The sequence below is a fragment of the Carettochelys insculpta genome, chromosome 10, assembly GCF_033958435.1.
Source record: "Carettochelys insculpta isolate YL-2023 chromosome 10, ASM3395843v1, whole genome shotgun sequence".
Taxonomy (NCBI): domain Eukaryota; kingdom Metazoa; phylum Chordata; order Testudines; family Carettochelyidae; genus Carettochelys; species Carettochelys insculpta.
In genome coordinates, this window is record NC_134146.1 from 42,298,052 (window position 1) to 42,322,101 (window position 24,050).

A 24,050-nucleotide genomic window follows, 5' to 3' on the forward strand; every position below is an offset into this window, starting at 1 on the left:
CTGGAAGGGGTGGAGCCTCAGGTAGAAAAGGCATAGCCAAGGGCAGTCAGCTTTTAGCGCTACCCATAGCCCTCAGAAGCTGCAGGGAGCAGTGGAGTGACATTCCCACTGTGGTAGCGGTGGCAGCCAGGAGCTCTGGGTCCCTTTGAAATGCCAGGCCCTGTGCAGTTGCCCACCCACCCAGCTGCAACTCTGCCTGGCCTATGAGCTGTATTGAGCCAGCAAGGCCCTAGCCTGGTCAGGGCAGTTACACCACAGTCGCTCTCAGAAATCCTTGGCTTCCAGAAGGCATGCAAGGCATGTTCCCAGACCACAGTGCAGCCTGTCCCCAACACCATAGAGCACCTGGCCACCTCTCCAGACTAGTATGACATAGCAGGAGTGCTGTTTGCCCATAGGCACCCAACTCTTCAGAGTGGTTTGAGCCCCCAAGGATGGTAGAAAGATGCAGTCCCTGTACTCCCCTCCACGCAGAGGCTACAAAAATGGGGATTTTGTCAACAAAACACACGGAGCATCTACACATAAACACACTTCGTCAACAGTCTGTCAACAAAACTCAGCACTTCCGCCAACAGCGTTCTGCCTCTCTGCAATGAAGAACAACGCCTTTGTTGGCAATTTCTGTCTACAAAAAAGCTGTGTAGACACTCTGGGGGGCCAACTGTCAACAGACCAGGCTTCCAGTTCACTAGGCAGCCCTGTTTGCTGAGCTTCCACTTGGCCATTCTGTTGCAGTCTGGCCACTCTGTTGACAGAGCGGGTTGCTCTTTCAATCTGCTTATGTGTATGAACGTGATCTGTTGACAGAAATTTTGCTGGAAGATCTCTTCTGACAGTATCTTCTGCCAACAGATTGCTGTAGTGTAGACATAGGCAGAAACTCCAATTCAGCCTGATCCTTTTCTAGGGGGCTTAAGGTGGGGGTGCATGGGGCAGGGCTTCATGTGCCCACCTTCCCCCTTTGTTTACTGTCCCAGGCAAAGGACGCTACATAGCCACCCACCTTCCTCTCTCCATCCTCTCTGAGGGGAGAGTGATTGCTGTTGCTTCAGTTATTGCTGAACAGAAGACTTAATGGACATTTGGAGCAGGAATGTCAAGATGGCCAGGGAAGAACCAGTGCTGTCAGAGCACTGGGAAAATGTGAACATGGAAGTAGGTGCTGCTGCCAACCTGCAGATAAAGACAGTGATTGCCAGACTCTTACCTTCCAGGGAGCTCAGGAGAGCTGTTCTATCACAGGAACTGAGCAGAGTTTGGGGCTCTTCTGGGGACCTGGGAACATGGAGGACTTGTCTCAGAATGAAGCTCACTGTGTGGCATTCAACGTTTTGAAGCCCCTATATAACCAGGGTTGGGTAAACCCAATGCTCTTCAGGTTCTGCTTCTAACCCTACGTTCAATAAACTTGGGCCCAACCCAGCCATGCACTGCATTGCGATGACACTCAAGACCTCACTGCCTCTTCTTGCAAACCATTGCAAGCCCAGAAGAGCCAATTGCCCAGAACCAGAAGAAAGAAATGGATTAGAAATGTCCCTTTAGATCTAGCCCTCTCCTATCACCTGGGACTAAGGGCACAGAATATGTTTTCAATGGATGAGCACCCCACCACAAAACCAACTCCACTGCACCGACTCTTGTGACAGTTTGGGTTCCCTTTGCCAGACACTTTGACTCTCAGACTGCCTGCATAGACCAGTTCAGATTATTATTGCCTTTTGCCCAGCCCAACTTATAAGCACTTTCCTTCAAATTTCTCTCCCCTGAGCAGCTGTCAAAGTTCCTGGCCAATTGGTCATCTTTTCAGAGCCCCACAGTGCTGCTTTTTGGAACAGTGAAGAAGCTGGTTTGCTGGCACGTCAGAATGTTAGTCTTGGAAGTGACCACAGAGCCTGTGCTATCCAGATGGACATTTGACGTGATGGCACTATTTATAGGGTATCTGTGGCTTTAACAGGGGTGGTGAAGCTGTGGCCCCTGGGTTGGAAATGATCTTTAGCTTACTTAGTTCCGGCCCATGGAAAGGCTCACCCTCCCCGCGCCCCACCACCACCATACACACAGTGGAGCAAGCCAGCATTCACACAAGTCTCCAAGCCTAGGCCCCCGCTGCATGGGGCTGGAACGTGAGCAGCAGCTCGCTCCACTGCTTGGGGAAGCCCATAGTTTTGGCACCACACTGTGGGAGTTGGAGCATGAGGAGAGCCCTGGCATCCAAGTTCAGTGTGAGTGAGTGGTTGTTGTTTTGTTGTGGGTTTTTTTGTTTGTTTGGGTTTTTTTTTTGCTTTTAATATGTGTGTGATTTTTCTGTGGGTCAGTGATTCCCCGACTGAAAAAAGGTACCCCAACCCTGCTTAATGTAAGATCTGGAAGTGACAAGTCAACATTTGGATAGAATATGAATCATAGAATACTAGGACTGGAAGGGACCTTGAGAGGCCATCGAGTCCAGCCCCCTGCCCCAATTGCAGGACCAAGTACTGTCTAAACCATCCCTGACAGACATCTATCTAACCTGTTCTTAAATATCTCCAGAGATGGAGATTCCACAACCTCCCTTGGCAATTTATTCCACTGTTTAATCACCCTGACAGTTAGGAACTTTTTCCTAATGTCCAACCTAAACCTCCCTTGCTGCAGTTTAAGTCCATTGCCTCTTGTTCTATCCTCAGAGGCCAAAAAGAACAAGTTTTCTCCCTCCTCCTTATGACACCCTTTTAGATACCTGAAAACTGCTATCATGTCTCCCCTCAGTCATCTCTTTTCCAAACTAAACAAGCCCAGTTCTTTCAGCCTTTCTTCACAGGTCACATTCTCTAGACCTTTAATCATTCTTGTCGCTCTTTTCTGGACCCTCTGGAATTTCTCCACATCTTTCTTGAACCGCAGTGCCCAGAACTGGACACAATACTCCAGCTGAGGCCTAACCAGCGCAGAGTAGAGCAGAAGAATGACTTCTTGTGTCTTGTTCACAACACACCTGTTAATGCATCCCAGAATCATGTTTGCTTTTTTTGCAACATCACACTGTTGACTCATATTTAGCTTGTGGTCCACTATAACCCCTAGATCCCTTTCTGCTGTAGTCATTCCTAGACAGTCTCTCCCCATCCTGTACATGTGAAACTGATTGTTCCTTCCCAAGTGGAGTACTTTGCATTTGTCCTTATTAAACTTCATCCTGTTTACCTCAGACCATTTCTCCAATTTATCCAGATCATTTTGAATTATGACCCTATCCTCCAAAGCAGTTGCAATCATCTGCAAACTTAATAAGCATATGGATGGGAGGCTGTAACTCTCCTTAACTGCACACGTGCTCATTCATGATAGGTGTTTTCAAAAGTGCCTGTTGTTTTGTGGTTGCCAGCCCATTCAGTGAAGTGCATGATCCTGCTCTGGCTTTCGAGCCCTCTTTCTGAGAAATCTACACTACCCATCTGTCCATGGATGGATGGCAGTTTTTATAATTCCCCCATGTTTGTTTCTAAAGAGCGTCCGACACCTTCTGGCAGCACTGCTATTGGCCATGGGAGATGAGAATTTCCACCCATCTCTAGAGGAGATGCACAAAACTCAACTCACTCCTTCTGGAGTCATTTTGTGTGTGTGTGTGTGGTGAGTAAACTATCCTGTGCTTTTCAAGTCTCAGCATTTGTCCCATGGGGCAGGGGATGAGAACCTCCTGATGACGAGACTGGAACAAATATCTGGAGTCACACATCATCAACTAGATGTACCAAGCACCATCCCACTTCTTGCTGTGACAACATGAGGATCCATATGGTTAGAGGTATGGCCCGTGACACTGGTGGGTGTACTAGTCTGGTATGTTCAGAAAGGCTGTACTAATGGGACAGTGCATGACTCACCAAAAATATTGTTTCTTGTGCAGATTACTAGTGAATAGCATGGCCAGAATATCTGAGCTGAGGAAGGCAATGGTTTGCTGACTGGGCACGACAGACATATCAGAACAAGGCATTTTCCTTGCATGCTCTTTTACTTCTCTCAAACCACCATAAAACATGTGCCAGAAGAAATCCAGAAGAGACTGGGGAAGGTCAGGCATGTGCAATATCCTCTAAGTAGGCAAGTCACAACAAAGGCTAGCTAAAGGAAACATAATTAGGGCCAATGTGGGCTTTCAGGGTGGGGGTGGTGAGGGAATGAGTGCCTAAAGGAGCCAGAGCTCCCCCCAAAGAGTGTTTGCACTCCAAGCCTTGGTACTGTTCAGCCAGCCTCCCTCTCCATCTAGAGGAAACTATGGAACACAAAATAAATAAGTCAACTTGGAGAAATGAAAACCCTACTGATTTCTCCAATGGATCTGAGAAAACCTGGCATCACAGGTGCACTGAGGAGGATCACATTCACTCCTTTCAGACTCACCTTTCTTCTTCCTTCCTGTAAGGAAATCATCACCTTTGCCTCTCCTGCTCCCTCCAGCTCCACCAAGGGATGCAGACACAGACATGAGAATAATGGCTTTGCCACATCTTTTGGGCTGCAAGAAGGTAGAATAGGGTGCAGAAAGAAGGCAAAGGGGATAGAGTTCCCCTTCCCTCCCTACAGTGATAGCTCCAGCAATGCTGTGAGGTCTGATTGTTGTCCAATTCAGAAGGCAGCTGGGGGATGTGCCTGGGTGTCTGTCTGGAGCTTGGCTCTTAGTGCACAGACAAGACTGGCCCCTGCACCTGCAGCAGCACCAGGCCACTCAGCCCAGACAGAGAGAAAGAAGAAGAAAACAGAAGAGAGAACAATTAATTATGTCACCCCACCACATTCTCTCCCATGCTCCCTGGCTGTGGCGGGTTGTCTGGTGTTCTCCATTCATTCAGGAGTTCAGTTAGATGTTCATTAGCCCAACATGTATTAACTGCATTGAGAATTAGCTTGGTTGTCTGGACACTGAATTGATTCTGATAAATAAATGTCCATCATGCTGCTTGGTAAATTGAGGTATAAGTGTATTAGACTCTTGCCAGAGGTGATGGCACAGCTTTCTGTGCTCATGTTTGAAATACAGATTGAAACTCCCTAGTCCAGCACTCTTTCATATGGCAACACCTATAATCCAGCATGATTTTTGGTTAGCCGGAGGACCACGTATTATGGGTGTGGCCAAGTTTCCCATGGGTCTCATAAAGTTTATTTATAGCTACCAGTCCTGGCTCTCAGCATTCTGTGCTGTTGTTTAGCTGTAATTTACTCCTAAGTATCTTCTAACAGGCCACAAGCAGTGTAAGTATTGTTAATGTGCTAGACAATATTCACCTCCTATAGTCTGGCAAACTCTTTCATTCGGCACCGGTCAAGTCCTGAGGGTGCCAGACTAGAGAGGTTCAAGCCATACCGAGTTTCTCTGGAACTACACGTCCAAAGAAGCTCCACAGTGTTTACTCAACCCTTCCTCCTTCAAACATAGATCATTTGATTCCTGTTTGTTCTGCCTGGAGGTTGAAAATCCCCTGGCACATTTTGCAGAATTACAGGGCTTTCCTCATGACTTTTCCCAAAATGCCCATTACTCACAACATGCAATAGGCAGTGTATGAGGTTCATCCCCAGAGGTGAGGGAGAGCTAGTGGTGAGCTAAGTGACTCCTGTTTGTAATGTGCTTTGGTTTCCTTTGGGATAAAAGTCATTATGGAAATATGGCTTGTTCTTTTATTTATTTGTGCAAACATCAGGAACCTTGGACACAATGCAGTAAAAGAGTAAGAAAGAAGCCGTGTCTACACGTGCACGCTACTTCGAAGTAGCGGCAATAACTTTGAAATAGTGCCCGTCACGGCTACACATGTTGGGCGCTATTTCGATGTTAACATCGACGTTAGGCGGCGAGACGTCGAAGCCGCTAACCCCATGAGGGGATAGGAATAGTGCCCTACTTCGACGTTCAACGTCGAAGTAGGGACCGTGTAGTCGTTGCGCGTCCTGCAACATTGAAATTGCGGGGTCCTCCATGGCGGCCATCAGCTGAGGGGTTGAGAGACGCTCTCTCTCCAGCCCCTGCGGGGCTCTATGGTCACCGTGTGCAGCAGCCCTAAGCCCAGGGCTTCTGGCTGCTGCTGCTGCAGCTGGGGATCCATGCTGCATGCACAGGGTCTGCAACCAGTTGTTGGCTCTGTGGATCTTGTATTGTTTAGTGCAACTGTGTCTGGGAGGGGCCCTTTAAGGGAGCGGCTTGCTGTTGAGTCTGCCCTGTGACCGTGTCTGCAGCTGTGCCTGGCACCCTTATTTCGATGTGTGCTACTGTGGCGTGTAGACGTTCCCTCGCAGCGTCTATTTCGATGTGGTGCTGCGCAACGTCGATGTTGAACGTCGACGTTGCCAGCCCTGGAGGACGTGTAGACGTTATTCATCGAAATAGCCTATTTCGATGTCACTACATCGAAATAAGCTATTTCGATGTAGCGTTCATGTGTAGACGTAGCCAGAGAGAAAAAGGTTCATGAAGTGGGACTCGAGATGGAGGCCAGTGGCCACCAGCTGAGGATCTGGCCCAAAATTTTAAGTTTCCTTTGGTCTCCTATTTGTTAGATGCTACGATACATTTGTTAGAGAGCTTTTCATATGAAAGTGAAATGTGATTCTCTGCTTCTTATTTGTTTTAGAAAGGTGAGGTGAAACCAGGGTTGTCAGCCTCTCACCACCTTAGAGTTGTTGGGCTACTGGGCAGAATGAGAGGAATTAATCCCTCCTGTGTCTTATTTAACTTGATGTCAGATGGAGCTAACCTTATTGAAACTTGGAAGGTCTGTAGACTTTATGACTCACACAAAAAGAGAGTCAATAAGGCATGCAATATGTTGTCAGATGACCTGCGTTTTAGCCTTGTGACTGTCATAGATGTCCTCTGTAGCCCTGGACTAATGTTTTGAGCAAAAGTGTTCAAAATATTTCAGTGTCTAAATGAAGATTTAGGTCTTTAACTTTAGGTACCCAAATTTGAAAATGTTGGCCAAGACTATAACTCAGTTTCCCCTTATATAAAATGGGAATAATATTTACCTAACTCCGTGTAATATCTGTAAAGCTCTTTGAGATCTTCAGCTGAAAAGTGTTAAGAGAAATGTAAGCTTAGTTACCACTGAACATTGTTTCCAGCTTGACTGTTATTCTGTGCTAACTGGTTTTGAGTGGATTGTTAACTCTAAACACATGGCTCTCCTCTAATAAAATGTGTTTTAAACTCACCCTGAACTATCTCATATAACATGAGCTCACAGAGAAAAATACACTTTAAAAAGCAGCATGCTTTCAATTTTAGCAGCCTGAAAACACATATAATTGCATCTTATTATGCATCTGAGGGAAAGCCGCCACTATTCTAATGACAAAAGCAGGGACTGCTAAGTAGCACCCAATAATCTGGCTGTTATTCCTAGAGTAAACTGTATTTCTGAATCTTTCCAACTGCTGATCAGTTTCACACAAGAGTAAACATTTGTCTTGCTAAAGTATGAACTGCTGAGCCTCTTATTAAATTCCAGAAAGCACCATTTCTTCTGAGATTATTTACATTGCAAAGACAGTAACCAGTGCAAGGCATTCTAGCAAATATGAAATAATTTGTGGGGGTATATATTCCCCTACAAATAATACCTTTGTTTTACAGGAATGTTTCCTCCGCGCCACATTCGCATGCATGTAGAAAATGCACAGTATACATAGATACATATTATGCAGGTGTGTCTTTTTGATGAATATATATAGTATAGTTCATCTTTCTCCTTTCACTGTATTTTATCTTTAAATTGAGATAGGTTTTTTTATAACACGAATCATCAGAGAGGAACAGCTAGTTACCAAGGAGACTCCCTGATGAATCAGAGACTGACTGGTATAAGATCTAGATACATTGTATCTTCTTAATTTATGAGACCCTATATTTTAAACAGCGGGGAAGATCCTATCACAACTAACTGTGGAACCATGCATTTCTCCTGCCAGTGAGGACAGTTTTTATTTTTTATTTTATTTTTTTTTTTGCTACAGAAGCATATTAGCAAGTGCATCTCGTGTGGAATCAGTTAACAGATTTAGACGAATGGGGGAATTTCTCTGGAGCACTCTTGGTTCAGAAAAACAAATACCATCCAAGGACAAAGTGCTCCAGATGGAGGTGACAGAAGACGAGGCTGAAAAGCCCCTATTTCCACACAGGAATGAACAAGATGATGTAGTGTCAAGCAAGTAATAGAGAAGCATTTGCACATCTGCATGCTACAGCCTTGATATTTTTAAAAGTAAAGGTGGTGTCACAAGAAAATGTGTCTTCTTCCTATTAATCTCTGCATGTCTGGGATGGGACTGAACGGATCAGGATTCTAACTTCCATAAAACCAGTTCAGAATTGACTGAGTGCACAAGCCTGTATTCAGCACAACTACAGCTTTCATCCATAATTCTAATGAGTCAATACCATTATCTGAAGTATTGTCAGTCAGCCCTGTTTTTGTTTTTGACTTCTGCAGGGGTTTGCTCCAAGTACTGGGTGAAAGTGACAAATTTTGCCAAGTGACATAAAATGCACTTATCCAGCGCAGACCGAAGTTTCCTGCTGTGAATGGAAATTACCATAATGTCCATGAAACATATGAACAGTTCTGTCAGCCGAAGATGTGTAAGCAGAGCGGATGAAAAGAGGAGTTTTAAAAAATATGGCAAAAGTAAGCAGCTTTGTAAAATAAAGTTTGCATGTGAGAAGCTCAGCTCTTTTAAACTTACTTTATTCAAAGAGCGTCTCCTCACCCTGCGACTTCTGACTGAACGCCTTGGTATTTTTTCTTTCCAAATAAAAATTAAAACACCCTTGGAACTGTAAGAAAGGTGAAAAATATTCCAAGACAGACATCGAGAGACAAGGTTTATGGAAATCTCCCACTTGAAAATAAGCTATTTTATCAAAGGTGACAACTACAGAAGTATGTAAATTAAAGGAAAAATCTTTTTGTCAGATCCAGTTGAAAGCTCCATACTGGGAACAGATAGTCCACTGTTGCTAAGGTAACCCAATCAATTAAAGGTTGGCTTATATTGCAGGATATCTTGAAATGTATAAAATAAGTAATGTATCTGAGAGTTAAATGGGCCAGCATGACATGTCTGTGAATGAATGTTAAAGTGTGTTAGAACAAATGGAGGCTGTACTGTTAAATGTGTTCTGGAAGAAGAATTCATAGAGTGTTAACATTTGAGAAGAGGCAAATGCTAACCAGGTAGTTAGTCAGGGTTTCAAGTAAGGGACATTTTTTAAACAAATAATTTCAAGTACCATTTTTTATATAAATGATACTCTCATCTCATGACTGAAATTAGCGGGTGGTAGTATTTATGGAGTTTAAGGTAATAATATTATAGCACAAAGCTTAAGGTAATAATATTTTAGTAACACATTTTGCAAGGTTTATCACCAATCAAGAAAGGTCATATTATTAGACAAGACTGTAGAACTCCCATTTGGAGAGGGTATTATCCACAGTATGCAGATTCATAGCAATTGAAAAATGCATACAGAATAATGAAGTATTATGACAAGTAGTCATTGACAAAAGGCTGGTTTGGGCACCATGAGACAAACCCAAGGAAATTCCAGGATTTGGCTGAAAGCCCATCATGTATTCACTGTCACTCTCCAGTGACACTGATATTTTGTGTGTAGGTATGCTGAAAGACTCTGAGATGAGTGCAAGGATTGTATAGAGTGATTTGCTGTGCTTCGTGGGTGCATTAAGATAAGGCAATGGTATAGGGGCAGCTATTTAAGACAGACCTTCAGCATTTCAGTTTCATGTATATTGTGGATTACTGGCACTTGCTTGTCTGAATTTTCATGTTCTTTATAATTTTTCATGTGTGGGGCCTGCATTGAACATTAAGACTTACTGAGAGAGCAGTAGCTAGAGGCAGACTTATTATGAACAGCGTGGAATCTTCCACGTCCTCCTCTGCTACTAAACCTCAGTCCTATCCTCCAAGAGCTTTGTTATTTCATACTTAGCTGTGTCCTGCAGATTGGTTATTCCACCAAATGCTTTCAGTTCTTTTTAAAATGTGGATCAGCATCTGTTGGGGACGTGAATAATAACAATACCTTGCCACTACACAGTTGTTTTATCTAAGAATATCAAGGTACCTTAGGTGGTGAAACTTTATTTTAATATGGGAAAAGTGAGGTTAAATGTCTTGCCCATAGTCACTCACCTGTTCAGGGATAGATTTAGAATCCAGGTCTCTTGACTCTCAATATCATGCATGTTTATTCAGGAAGTCCAGCATACTCAGTGGTTCATTGTGACTTTTTCTAGAGAAAACCCCAAGTTTCTATGGCTGAAGGACTAGTCCAGGTTGAATCTCTCTACTCTAGCACCCTGGGGACCTGACTGGAACTGGTGTAACTGCCCACAGATGGACTTGAACCTTGGACCTCTAGAGCTTAGTGCAGACAACTCTCCAGTTTGAGCTCAAGGCCAGCTCCTTTTCAGCTCAGGCTGTAGAGGCCACTCATTCTTTCTCTGGCTGCCTCCAGATATGCCATCTCCCATCGGAGCTGGCATGGTAACGAGGCAATTTGAAGCAGGCTAATGAGGCACTAACATTCATTTTCAGCATCTCATTAGCCCCCATCTACACTGTCAATCTGTAATTTGAAATCTGCACTTTGAAATTTATACAGCTGCCGTTATGCTAATGAGGCACTGAATATGCATGTCAGCACCTCATTAGCCTGCTTCAAATTGCCTCATTACCATGCCACCTCTGATGGGAGGTGGAATGTGTAGAAGCAGCTTATGTGAAGTGGTCCAGGTGCCACTACATGGGACAGTGTACCACATATAGGTGTGTGGGTTACACTGGACAGGAGCATTTGCTGGACCACAGGAGGTCAATATTGTGTAGCAGCATTACTAAACCTTCCACTGTTTACCGGGCTCTTAGCAGACATTTAGGGGTAAATTACAGATAAATGACAGCACAGAACACTGAGGGCCAGGACTGGTGGCTGTAAACAAACTTTATGAGACCACAGGAAACTTGGCCACTCTCATGCCAGATTGCAGATGTTGACGAATGAGAGAGTTCCGAATTAGAGAGTTTTAACCTGTATTTAAAACCAATGTGCTTTGCGGTCTTTATAACGTAACATTACCTAAATGCTGTGTTTGCATGTGAATATCGGAGTTACGAGTAGTCTAAAAATTGGTTTTGAAGTTAATTAAAGTTGATGCCACTAGAGTTTGGTCTGCTGTATAAATCACTTGGGATAGGATTAAGAACACATAAAATTGGAGGGAGGAATTCAGAGAGACTTAGGTGCCAATTAAAGAGTACAGCTCCTTCTGAGCCACTATGTTCTATCAGGGGAATGTCTGGTGTTAGAAAGTGTTCTGATTCTGAAATAGCAGATTATTATTTTTTTTGCCCAATAGATTATGGCAGCACATCTCTCTAATGCCACTAAAGTGTTTTGTGTAAATTTTAAATTCAGATCCTGTTTTATAATGGGATTTCTGACAAATGTGACTCTTCTGTGTTCATTTTATTTCTGTTGCTGTGCACTGAATCCAGATGCTGGGGAAACTTATGGGCTAGCCATAGGAATGATCTCTCAATCATATTCCCTACAGTCCAACTGTAGAATACCACCGTTCCTGCAGCAAGAGAGCATGAAGTTTAGAGGAAATCTATTATTGCTGGCAATCACCTTGCTGGGCAGGTGGCATTTACAGGCCTGGGGATGGTAACCCTGATAACTTCAGCCTTCAGAGCTTTATTTCCTACCCTAACGATTGTATAAGTGGGTCTCACTAGAATTTACACCATACTTGTACAATCACCGTGCTTCAAACAATAATCAGATTTATTTAATAAAATGGTCATTCTGCACATTTCGATGTAACAGGGAAATAACCCCAAATAAAAATCATTTTAAACTCATCATGTGTCAGTTAGGGTCATTCCCATTAGTCCTGGGGATGCTGCTGGTTGGATTACCATGCTGGTGATCTGAATCTGAGACCAAACTCCTTCTCATATCTGCTCTAAAAGGCAGCACACTTGATGCCAGGCATGATGAGAGGGGCATGAGTCCATTCTTGAATAACCTTCTCTAACTGATGTAGAAATTGTTTCAATGGACTGCGGAAGGAGCCCAAAGCCAGTGCTCTTGCAGTGGCAGAATGAGTTGTTTCAACATCTGGCCCAGGAGAAGAAAAAAGGCTATGGGAAAGACAGCAAGAAGGTCCCAGAGCCCCTACTCCCCCAAATCTAGTAAATGTCTCTATTTCCTGGTGTACTTTTTTAATTGGTCAAACAGGAATTGCTCTTGCTCTGGGTGACTTTGCATGACGTGTTTCAGGACCATGGAGAGAACCTGTGCAGCTCAGTTTTAAACTTTGCCTTGTAGAGTTGTAGTTAGAAGCCCTGGTGCAACTACCTTTTCAACAACCTGTTGTGTTGCTGGGATGTTCCATGGAAAAATGCTGACTGAATAGTGTCAACGTTCTGTCATTTTTTCTTGTCTCTACCGTTCAATTGATCGATAAATATATGAAGGGCCATGATGTGCATGGATCCTTCAAAACTGGGCAAACAGAAGGATGAGACACAAAGGACTTTCCCTCCCCTGCACTCCTGCCCAGAGGTCAGGTACCAATGAGTTCAAGGATGGCATACTTATGCCCTTTGAATTGCCAGTCTTCTGAAGGGGGGTGGTGAGGAATGGGGAGGAGGTGGGACCACCTCAACCAGTAGAAAGGGGAACTTGCTGCACCCCCTCAATGGGTGGTCATACTCAGGTTTCCCTTCTGCCCAGTGGAGCTCACACAGTGCTTCTTGTGCACTTCTTGGGGCAGTACATCTCTGCATCACCCCTCACTCAGAGCACTTTGAACTGGGGCCCAGAGCTCGTGAATCTTCTTTACATGCAGCTAGCAACCTCGCTATGCAGCTGCAAGCACTGAAAGCTATTATTCAAGGGATTAAGCCACTCTCAGCAGCACCACCTCACACACTACCCTTAAAATTGTTAGAGGAGGCAAAGTCAGTTCCCCATTCTGCTACATTGTGAACGTTATATTCACTAAGTAGATTGACCATGCACTTCATTAAAGGTCTACAACACAGATAGTATTATAGTAAACTACAATAAAAAAGCATGTTTAGTAGGATTTTTTTTCAGTCTTAGAAATCTAGAGTGAAATGCTGGCCTCATTGAAGTTAATGGCAAAACAGCCGTTGACTTTTATGCACCTGAGTGTTACCAATAAGTGCCCTTTAAGAGTGTTCAAATATTGTAGCATTTACCAACAGGTGGGTACAAGACTCTGAACTACTGTAAGCACAGTGTGAATATAAAATATGTTTGCAAACAAAACACAACAATGGGAAACAGTTCAGGTGGGAAGTGTGTGTGGCACTGGAGCCATCAGACAGTGTCTTTTAATTCTACTGAATAATTCTTCTGTTTTAGTGAAAATCAAAGGTATGAAAATGTCTAATGCTCCCATCCAACAAAGAACTTCAGAACAGGCTTTACATCAAATAGGAGAGTCACATCATTGACTTTAACAGGACTGCGCATGGGCTTAAAGTCAAGCACCTCGGCAAGTTCTCTGTTGGATTATGGTCAAAACAAACACCAAAGAGATGCATCCACTTTGCTCTTTCCATCCACTTACCCTAGATGAGTTAATTCCTCTCCACTTGGCCTTAATGTTGTCCCCTTAATGTGCTCTGCAATAAGACTAAATTGCCTAGGAAGGCTGTGGTATCTCCATAAATGGAGATATTTTAAGAGCAGGTTAGACAAACATCTTTGGTGCTTGGTCCTCTCATGAGTGGAGAGGACTGGACTTGATGACTTTTCAAGGTCCCTTCCAGTTCTGATATTCTGTGATTCTATGATTCTATGAATATATTGTTGGATACATGCAAGAAATCAATGGAGCTATGCTAATTTTCCCCAAATGAGGAGCTGTCCTGTAGGGGTTAAAATTTGAGGAAGTATAAACCATGCCCAGATGGACCAAGCAAAGACTGAGTGGAGAAATATAATGTGAAAGGGGCAAGAGTAGAGGAAGGAAAATTATACAGCATGAGAGAAGTAGCTGTATCCCTTCAGTGTTGATGTACAGATTTTTGTGTTTATGGGACAGAACAATTATTCTATGGAAATTATAAGACACTTTCTGGCCATTAAGTGGTCTCCATTGATACACATTTTCTGCCTTAATTATTCCTTAGTGAGGTTTTTGGTTTATGAATTTCCCTGTTTTTCATGAGTGCTGGAAGTTTTAATTGGGGTGGGGTGTGCTATCTGGAAAAGAGGAATCCCGTTCTTCGCAGCAGATCTCATGATCCCCACCAAAGGAGGGCTCTCCCTCACCCCAGATGTTAGCAGGTCCACAGGACAAGGAGAGGATTCTGGAAGGGAATAGTGGTAAAAAGATCCATATGTATAAATGTAAGCACTCTGTCTTTCCCTGTCCTTGTCTATGTCTCAGCAGATTGCCTTACTCATTTCTGTGCCCTCTATCAATCTGCCCCACCTGTGCCTCATCTACCCACCATTTGCGTGCTCCTACACTTCCAGTCTCTTCCCCATTCCATGTCCCACCCTGCTGTCCTTGGATCTCCTTCTCTTGTCCCCTAACTCTGTCTCATTCCAGGTGCCTCTCCTCGACCATTAGACTTAATCCATGTGCTCCCTTGCCCCTTAACTCCCTTTCCAGACTCCATTTGCCCATTCACCTTCCTGGGCTCCTCCTACCCTTCCACATATGCTCTTGATCGCCTATCAGTGCATGGATTCCTCTGATTCAAGCAAGAAGCTGGAGTCAGAATAAGGTTGGGTTTTGTTTACGTAAATTATACTTTCTGTATACACTTAAAAACAACTCTGTTTGCATATTAACCCTTTCCCCTCTGCTCCCAAGAAAAACTCTATGTCAGCAAAACCAGACAAATGCGGTGTTTCTCAGGCAAGTTATTAGCAGTAGAATGTAGTTGTGGAAGGTGTAACAGGGTGGCTTGTCCCTCAAGGACTGTAGAGCCTGTGCTGAGTTAATCTTGATTACCAAAGAGCCACTCCTGGGTTGGATCAGTTAATTCCCTATAAAGGGTATCAGGCAGCAACCAGGAAAGGGAAAGCTCATGAAACAGCAAAGAAGGTGCCAGTGCGGGAAAGGCTCTGGCCCCCTGGGGTTTGGCAGCTACAGGCTTTGGCTGAAAGGAAGAGGAAACTGAGGGCTGAGCAGCAGCTAGCAATAGCCTGGACTGGTGGCTGTGAGTGGAGCAGACTGGAAGAGCTCTGTGTGTGGGAGAACAACCAGGGTGGAGTGTGAACTTTTATCTTTCTGGTCAGAGGGCTTTATTGGGAGAAACTCTGTTAATTGTTTGAACCATTTCTGTTATTCATGGATCATTTCTGTTGTTAGATCAGTGCAGGGGAACAGAAGGGGGCCGGGGGCCTGTTAGCCACAAGACCGACGGAGTGGAGTTCTTAAGGGGCTCACTGGGGCAGGGTGTCTGCATAGCCACTTCTGGCCACAAGGGGGAGCTCAGTAAGCAGGTGCTCTACTGTGTGAACCTAGCGTCATGTTTTCAAAACACTTTTAACTTCATAGTTCTGCCTGACTTGTCCCAAGATTGCCATACAGTCTCTACATGGAGGGAGCTGCAGCTTGAAGGTTTTTGAGGAAAAATCTAATGTTTTTTTGAATGGGGGGGACAAAAATCAGATACCAAATGGAGAGCAAGCTTCTGTTTTAACGCTGGTGTTACTCCTGCTGTTCCCTTGTCCAATTTGAATTAATAGTCGAGTTAAATGGTGTACAATTTGCCATTAAACTAGGCCTGTCTTTAATCATGAAAACACACCCTTGATGTGCATGATAGTCTATCAGTAGACTCTTAAATGCAATAATATCCCTAGAGTTGAAAGCTAACTGAGGCCCATACGTCTTCTATAACAGCATTTTACCAAGGATTTGAAGCAGCTGTAACGAATGAAGAGCTGACATGTCAAGCCATATGACACAACTTTTATACCTTCTCTAGGGGAAGGTAAAGTGAGGCAGAAACCAGTAGTGATTCCCCCACAATCACACAATGGAGTGGTGAAAATAGAACTGAGAGGTTCTGATTCCTAGTTCTCTATTCCACACAGTAGAAAACCTACTTCCTCACATAGGTCACCCCCTATGGTGGTTGTAAAATGGATACTACTTTTAAAAGACTGTTCTTCTTTTTTCAGGATTTGATCCAAACTAATAGTGAAAAGTAAAATCTCCTGTTCCATTAGAAAACAAAACCATCCACTCCTAGAAAACAAGGACTTCTGTTCTATTGAAATAAGCGCTCCAGAGCATTTGAAGCTACAACAGTAGATCCAGGGCACACTGTAAGTGTGGAAGCACATGTGAGTCAAGTTTGCTGGCTTCCGCTGTCCAGTCCTGCAAGATGCTGAGCACCCTCCAGTCAGGGATTGAAACAGATGATGAGCTAGCTCTGGAGGTACAGATAGGCCCACTGTCATGTGTAATAAACACTCATGGTTTAGGTGTGTCAGGAGAAAAGACTCAGTACATTTGGTTACCTGCATAATTAACAGCTCACTCTGAATTTGTTTGAAGCTCTGTGACTTAAGCAGCCAACAACTGTGTCCACTATAGCGTTAGATTTGCATAGCAGGTCCTATACCTGTTATCCATCTTTTCTACCTGTGATCCAAACTGTTTTGGTTTCATTGTAGGCTGATGGAGCTTGAAAGACACAAGCAAATAGCTCTTTGCAAGTGTCAAGATGAAGTGTCATGGATAATAAAGCTTGTCTGATAGAGGAAGCCATAGAGCAGGCAGAATTTATCCAGAGCTCAATTAGCAGAATTAGAGCAGCTTTCAAATAATGGTGTCCCCATTCCCCACACACAAACAGACCTGCAAAATTGGCAGCCGCAAACTACAGCCAGGAAAAGAGATCAAAGTTTCTCCCCAGCTGTAAGTGAATCCAACTTCTACTAGCATGGTTGGCCCATAACACATTTCTTACACCTTGCAAAGAGATCTACTGAAATGCATGATTATTTACTAGTCTTATGGGCACTGGTTTCAAATGTCTAGTCATACACAAGTACCTACAGTTTTCATGTGCATGCTTGCAATGTGGAGTGAACTATAGGGGGAAAGGGGTATTTTTACCACACTTTATGAAGATCACCATATTAATGTAAGAGTGAACTGAAATTTCAACATAATGTGCCTTGAATCTACTGCAGAATATTACAAATAATGAGAAGGATTATGGCTTGTGTGTGCAGAATCTCTGATAAATGAAAGGCATCCTCCTTTTCATTTCAGTGGTTTCTGGTCACCATATAACCAGGAAATTGGTTTCTGTGGGTTATAGTTGATAAACAGTGGTATAGGCTAGTCCATCACTCATCCAGTGAGATGTCGTATCTGCAGTGTATTACTATGCTCTTATTCAATAGAGGCTTGAGCATCAGTCTGAGTCATCGGTGCTGACTCATTGGGTGGTCTGAGGCTGGAGCACCCACTGGCAGCCAAGCTTCCCTACTCCCAGCCTCTCTCCGTCCCTGCTGTGGGTGAGAGGCATGGGTAGCCCTGCTGACCAGCTCCTCCCAGTGCAGCCAAAGTCCCATGAATCAGCTAATTCTCAGCAATTAGAAGCTCAAGAAGTGGGGGAAGAAGGGGGCCAGGGTGGGGCCTGGGAGAAAGGCTGCAATGGGGCACAGCAGGGGCGAGGTTTGGGGAAGGGGAAGAATGGTTGCGGGTGGTGGGGGAGGGTTAAGCACCTCCCAACTAGAGGGGAAGTTGGCACCTATGGTCTGAGTACACCTGGACATCAAAATACCCCAGTGCACTTCCTGATAGGCTCTACTTAGCTTTTCAGATGAACCCAAGATTAAATAAAGAAGCAGCCCTGTAGCACTTTGGAGACCAATAAATTTATTAGGTCATTAGCTTCTGTGGGTTAGACTCACTTCCTCAGATAATCAGAGCAAAACTGTTGAGAGCTATGGGTTGATGTCCTGTTACTTATTCTAAGAGTCGGATCTAATTTTAGTGCTGCTTGATTTCGGTGTTGCTTGGTTGCAATCAGACACCAGAAAACACTGCCTACTGGAGGGTCTATAGAGCTTGGTTTGTGAAACACTTTGCAGAACAGATGTTGTTTGTTTAAATGCAGAACATTATTCGTCATCGCTGGTAATTTCAAAAGATTAAAATGCAAGCTGGCGATGTAGGAGGGTATCAGCACAGTGCATGGCTGTGGCTCCCATGCTCCCTAGGCCAACAAGGTACAGGAATGTGACACAGCCTGTGGTGGTACTTGAGGCTTTCTGTCCGGTCAGGGCTTCCAGTGCCACACAGGGCACACAGGTACTTGAGGCTTTCTGTCCGGTCAGTGCTTCCAGTGCCACACAGGGGCCTCACAAGGAACTACATCCCAACCTCAACTAGGAGTGAATTCTAAGAGAGAAAATGGAGCATTCTCAGAGCCACCCCCAATCTCCAAGTCACCTCTTCCTTCACAACAGCTCCGAAATCTGCTCTCTTCTCCCCATTCCGGTCACTGGGACCTTTGTTCAAACTTTGGTCACTTCGTGCCTCAGTCAGCCTCCTCCTTGCTAATCTCTGGGCATTTTACTCTTTCACCCATTGCTCCCCATACAAAATACAGCAGCTAAAACAACCATTCTCACCTGCTGTTCTGACTGTGTCGGTCTCTCCCTCTTTGAATCCTCTCATGCTTTTTGACCGTGTGTGTCACTCGGGTTCTCTCCTACCTCCCCTTCTGAGCTACAGTGTTGCCCCTGACACCTGGTTTCTTTCTGGTTTCCTCATGCGGTCCAGGGCATGGCTGGTTGGGGAATGCTCTGGTCCACTGCCTTGGTCTCCTGAGCAGCTCTAAGTGTTTCCTCCTCAATGCCCCATCTTTTGCTAATGTTGCATCCCATGCCAGTAGGCAAGGTTTTATGGCTAACTTTTGGATCTTCCAAATATTGACTCATTTCAGCCTAAATATGATCATTATGTTGCATAGTCATAAACCGCTGTAAAAACTGGCTTTGGACCAGCTGCTGGGAATATTTCAGACCTGACTTAGCTGAGTCAGCTGCGGAGAATTATTCACATCTCATAGCCAGCAGAAGAGGGCTGCTTAATAAGCTCCACCAGGTGAACTGAACTATGAAAGGGTCTGCCCATCCTGGTCATCTGCTGACATTGAAATCAGTGACATCCCTTTCTGGACAGTTCGTCTCAGGACTTACTCATGCACAAAGGGCAAAGCATGATATGTTCAGTCTGATAGTCTTATTCTAAAATAAGTCAAGCAACAACATGGAACAAGAGTGCCTGGAGGAGCACAGGGTATGTGGTTCCTCCATGGAAGATTGCAGCAACTCTGTATAAAATGGCTGCTGTAAGAGTGGACAGGGACACTTAAAGGAGCAGTACATAGATAAAAATGTCAGTATAGTACACATTCATCTTGCAGTTTATCTAGTGATTGAAAATGCCTGTCATGCCAAATGGCCTCCTTCTCTTCCAATTCCTCCTTGAAACATAATCTTTTTAGAAGTATTTGACAAAGAGTACTGCAAGAATTTCCTCCATTCCACGTCTGTGCCATCATTTAATGAGTTGTGTCTCCTTTATTTTTCTAGTTTAGATGGTAAACATCTTGGATCATGGACCAATAGCCAGATCCTCAGATAGGCTAAGTCACCATTGCTCCATTAAGTTCAGTTTACAACAGCCCAGGATCTGCCTATATCTCCATGTAGGAGTGCTAGAAGTGTTCAGTAACAGTGCTGCTGAAGTAACTTTCTTTCAGCAAATGGGAGGTAGTGGAGGCAGGTAACGAGTTTGCAAACAGCCTTTCACTATGCCACGTTGTACCTTACAAAGTCAAGGAGGAGCCTTGACATCTGCTGATTCTAGCTGCAACTGCAAGGAATAGCGAGCAGGAGACACAAGATGTTCTGGATGTTTTCGTAGGGTTCCTGTTGCTAAGGAAACTACCTCTTTGATGTATGTGTTCACCACATCTGGGTCACTTGGGCCTTTGCTCTTGGAATAAAGTATGAGTTAGTGTCTGGGGAGTCATGAGGAAAAAAGCAATGACTAAAGTAGATACCTGATGCACAATCTCACTATCACACACGAGTGGGCCATTCTGTTAATGACCTGAAAGTTTGTGTCTACTGAAGAGGAATTTTTACAGTTTGGAAAGAGAGGCTGCTTAACTCTCTTTTATATTCAAATTCAACACATTAACACGTGGTTTGAACCAGGATGGGAATTTTTAGGTCATTATAGGGGCTCTTTTGCATACTTGGCTTAATCTAATTCTTTACTCCCCACCACCCTTTCTGCCCCTCTATTCTCTGATTTGCTCACCTTGATAATATTTTTCTGTTTTGTCAACCTTGATTAATATTTTTCGTTTTCTGTGCCTTAAATATTGAGTCTGTTCTGGTATGGCTATGATCTGAAGAAGTGGGTCTGTCCCATGAAAGCTCATCACCTAATAAATTATTTTGTTAGTCCATAAAGTGCTACCAGACTGCTTTTTTGTTTTGATAGTATATAGACTAGCACAGCTTTCTCTCTGTTACTATAAAATAGCCATGCGACACACTCAGTTTTTAGGAATTCTGTGTATTGCTAAAAGAAACGTTCATCACAATGTTACATGCAATGCTGTACATGACTTAAACTAAGGCAAAGCTTGCCAAAAATGCACCAAAGGCATTCACTTGGGAACAGTTCTGATCACCTTATTGACATTGCAGCTGTGCTTAAAGGCCCCAGTTAAGATCTCATTGTGCTAAGGTCTGGGCAAACACACACAAAAACCCGTGAACCCTACCCCAAAGAGGAGATAATCTAATTGTCATTTTTTTTCACCACAGATAGCTCCTACTGAAGTCAGTGGGGCTCCAGGCAGGCACAGGGTGGTGACCTGCATAGAGCCCAGGGTAGGATCAAGGCACAGGGATCACAAAATGTGTCGGGGAGGAGGAGGGGAACAAGAGTAACTATTCTGAAGTTACACTTACACATACCAATAATGTGCACAACTTGTTTGGGAGAAAAGAGGGGTTTATTAAAAAGAAAAACAGTGTAGTTTTACTTTTAAAATATTCACACCTCTGACTTTTCCTCTGATATTTTAGAGTCTATGGAAGTCCTTAAAATATAGGACACACATATGTTTTTGAAATATATCTCTGGATTGTTACTATTTTATACATAAAGGACCTGCCTTCTGAAAATCAGGCCTCTTTAAGTTGTCCACCATTGCTGGGCACCCAAAATTGAGGCACTGAAAATTTTAGAGTGATATGGGTATGCATCTGAAGGTGACCCTATTTGGAGATGATACATTACAAAGCTTCTCTCCTTGTGACTTTCTCAGCCATCCCACACCATCGTGTACTGGGTCTATATAAAGCAGTAAAATAAATGGTTGTACTTGGTCTTTTTGTTGCTTTTGGAAGTGGTGAACGATTCTGTTCAACATTAAGTACTTTTAGCCTAGCGTATAAATTAAAAAATGGCTTTCAGAGAGACTAATGCAACCAAGCTGGTTGCTTGTCAAACTTCACAGTTTGTATTTAATGCTCGGTTTGGACTGCCCTCTGAAAGACTGATTGAAGTCTTACAACCTCATGCATCTGTGCATTGGGGCAGAGCACTCAGGATTCTCACCTTTGCATTGGTTCCAATGGGCTTTGAACGAGGCTGTAGTTCTACTCTAAATCCTTAAAGTTCAGGCTGAAATTTTGAAAAGGACACTGGCAAAATTTTAGATCCCTTCCAGTAACTATGACACGATAGCCCTTGTTTTGCACTTAGAGCTCAATGAGCCCCTAGTTACAGGCCAACTTTTATTCTCTTACTCTGGTGTCCATCTGGACTAACTTCTGGAAAATTAATGGAGTTTCTATTGATACAAGATGAGATAATGCTAATGAGAGCAGAATTTGTTCCCAAGAAATGTGATTGTAAATGTCTTTTTTAAATGCTTCCACACCTCCCAATAAGGTATTTTTCTGAGTGGATTTGGACTTCAAGGCTATTAGGAAAATCTAGCATCACCATGAGAAAATATCTAATGGCTAAGGAGTTAAGTAAAAGAGGTAATTTCTCATCTGTCTGCTGGTGGAGTGCACTGTGCAGGCTGAAAAGGTTGACAACTTCTTCCTACACAACCTTAACTCATCCGTTAGGGATTTCATTTTAGTTCCGTGTTTTAGATTCCTATCCCTGTTCTGGTGTGAAACTCTTTTCTGTTTTGCCGTCAGCAAATTTGCATGTACTGGAGAAAAAAAGGAAGACCAAGTTCTCTCTTTGGTGTTTGGCAAATAAAACAAACTGTCAATTGGTACCTGACCAAATTTTTTGGCTTGGGACTTTGTGAGTGGGACTTGCCTACATTTATGTCTAATTGGTTCAGCAATGCTACCTGGCTGCTGTAAGAAAAGAGAGTGAGGTAATATTATTGTACTGTCTTTGGTTGGTGAGAGAAACAAGCTTTTGACCTTACATCGAGGGTGGATGAGGAAAAGCTTGCCTCTCGCATGGGCCTACTGATGTGGGGGTGGAAAGGAGGCAACTGCTGCAGGGCCCAGCAATTCGAAATAGCCCAAGGCTCCCGGCCCCTGCTACTGCAGCAGTGGCCAGATCCCCTCTGGTTCTTTAAATCGCCATCGGAGCACCATGCAGTGTGATACAGGTGGCTCTGAGGGCTGTACGGGAAGACAGCTACAGTACATTCTGAGCAGCTTTGAACACCGACAGACACCAAGGACCTGGGGGCAAGGTGGGAGGGGGGCCCAGCTCCCTGCCCCAAAGGGCAGAAAGGGCATAGATTGGAGCAGTCAGCCCTGGGCCCCTGCCTCCTAGTCCCTCAGAGCCACATGCCAAGCAGCAGTACAGCACTTTGTGGCGTTTCAAAGGGCCCAGAGCTCCAGCCACCACTGTTAGTACTCCAGCAGCAGCAGCTGGAGCTCCAGGACCCTTTGAAATGCTGGACTTAGGGGCAACTGCTCTCTTTGGCCCTCCCCCCCACGCTTCCTAGTCAGCGTGCCTGAGATGATGGTGTTCTCTGGGCAGCTCTGAGCACTGCCAGTGGGGTACAGTGCACTCCTGGTGGTGCTGAGGGCTAGGTGCTCCAAGTCCCACTCATTCTAGACTAGAGCTGCCCTCCCATCTTGCCCAGCAAGTCTGTTGCCTCCCAACCCCTGCTCTGACCAACAGAACTTAATCCAATAAAAGATATTACCTCACCCACATTGCCTTTCTAATGCCCTGGGACCAGTACAGCTATAAAACTACACATCCTTCTGCCATGGCATGTGGGGGACTCTGGTGAGACATACCAGACAGGTTTTGTTGTAGGAAGCTAAATTACTGTGAATGGAGTTGGACATGGCAGCCTGACCTCTCTGCTGAGGCATTTTTAAAAGTTTATTTTACTCACCTTCATTTCTTAATTCCTGTTTAAGAAGCCCTGTCTAATTATTGCATCGTAGTATTCTGAAACAGATAAAGCTTTAAAAGGAAACAGACCACTAAGGGCTTGTCTCCGCTACATACTGGAAAAACAACAGGAAGTCCTGTGGCACCTTATAGACTAACACGTTTTTTTGGAGCATAAGCTTCTGTTAAGCAAAGACCCACTTTGTCAGAAAGGTTGTGCTCCAATAAATCTGTTAGTCTGTAAGGTGCACAGGACTTCTTATTGTTCTTGAAGGAAAGGACGGTACGGAGAAATTAAATGAATTCTTTATGTTGGTCTTCGTGGCTGAGAATGGCTACGTCTACACGTGAAGCCAACATCGAAATAGGCTATTTCGATGAATAACGTCTACACGTCCTCCAGGGCTGGCAACGTCGATGTTCAACTTCGACGTTGCGCGGCACCACATTGAAATAGGCGCTGCGAGGGTACGTCTACACGCCAAAGTAGCACACATCGAAATAAGGGTGCCAGGCACA

The 24,050-nt window shown here is 44.1% G+C and overlaps 1 protein-coding gene across 4 annotated transcripts in view; it reads left to right on the forward strand.

The window, feature by feature from the left end:
• Positions 1–24,050, forward strand: part of LOC142018390 (calcium-activated potassium channel subunit beta-2) — a 253,267-nt gene that overhangs the window by 153,515 nt on the left and 75,702 nt on the right. The window contains exon 1 of one of the 4 annotated variants that reach the window (XM_075004162.1): positions 8,745–9,021. The exons of the other annotated variants lie outside the window; for them this stretch is intronic. The gene's annotated coding sequence lies outside the window, so the exon portion shown is untranslated. Of the gene's footprint in view, positions 1–8,744; positions 9,022–24,050 lie in introns of those variants that run through there. 4 annotated transcript variants of the gene reach the window in all.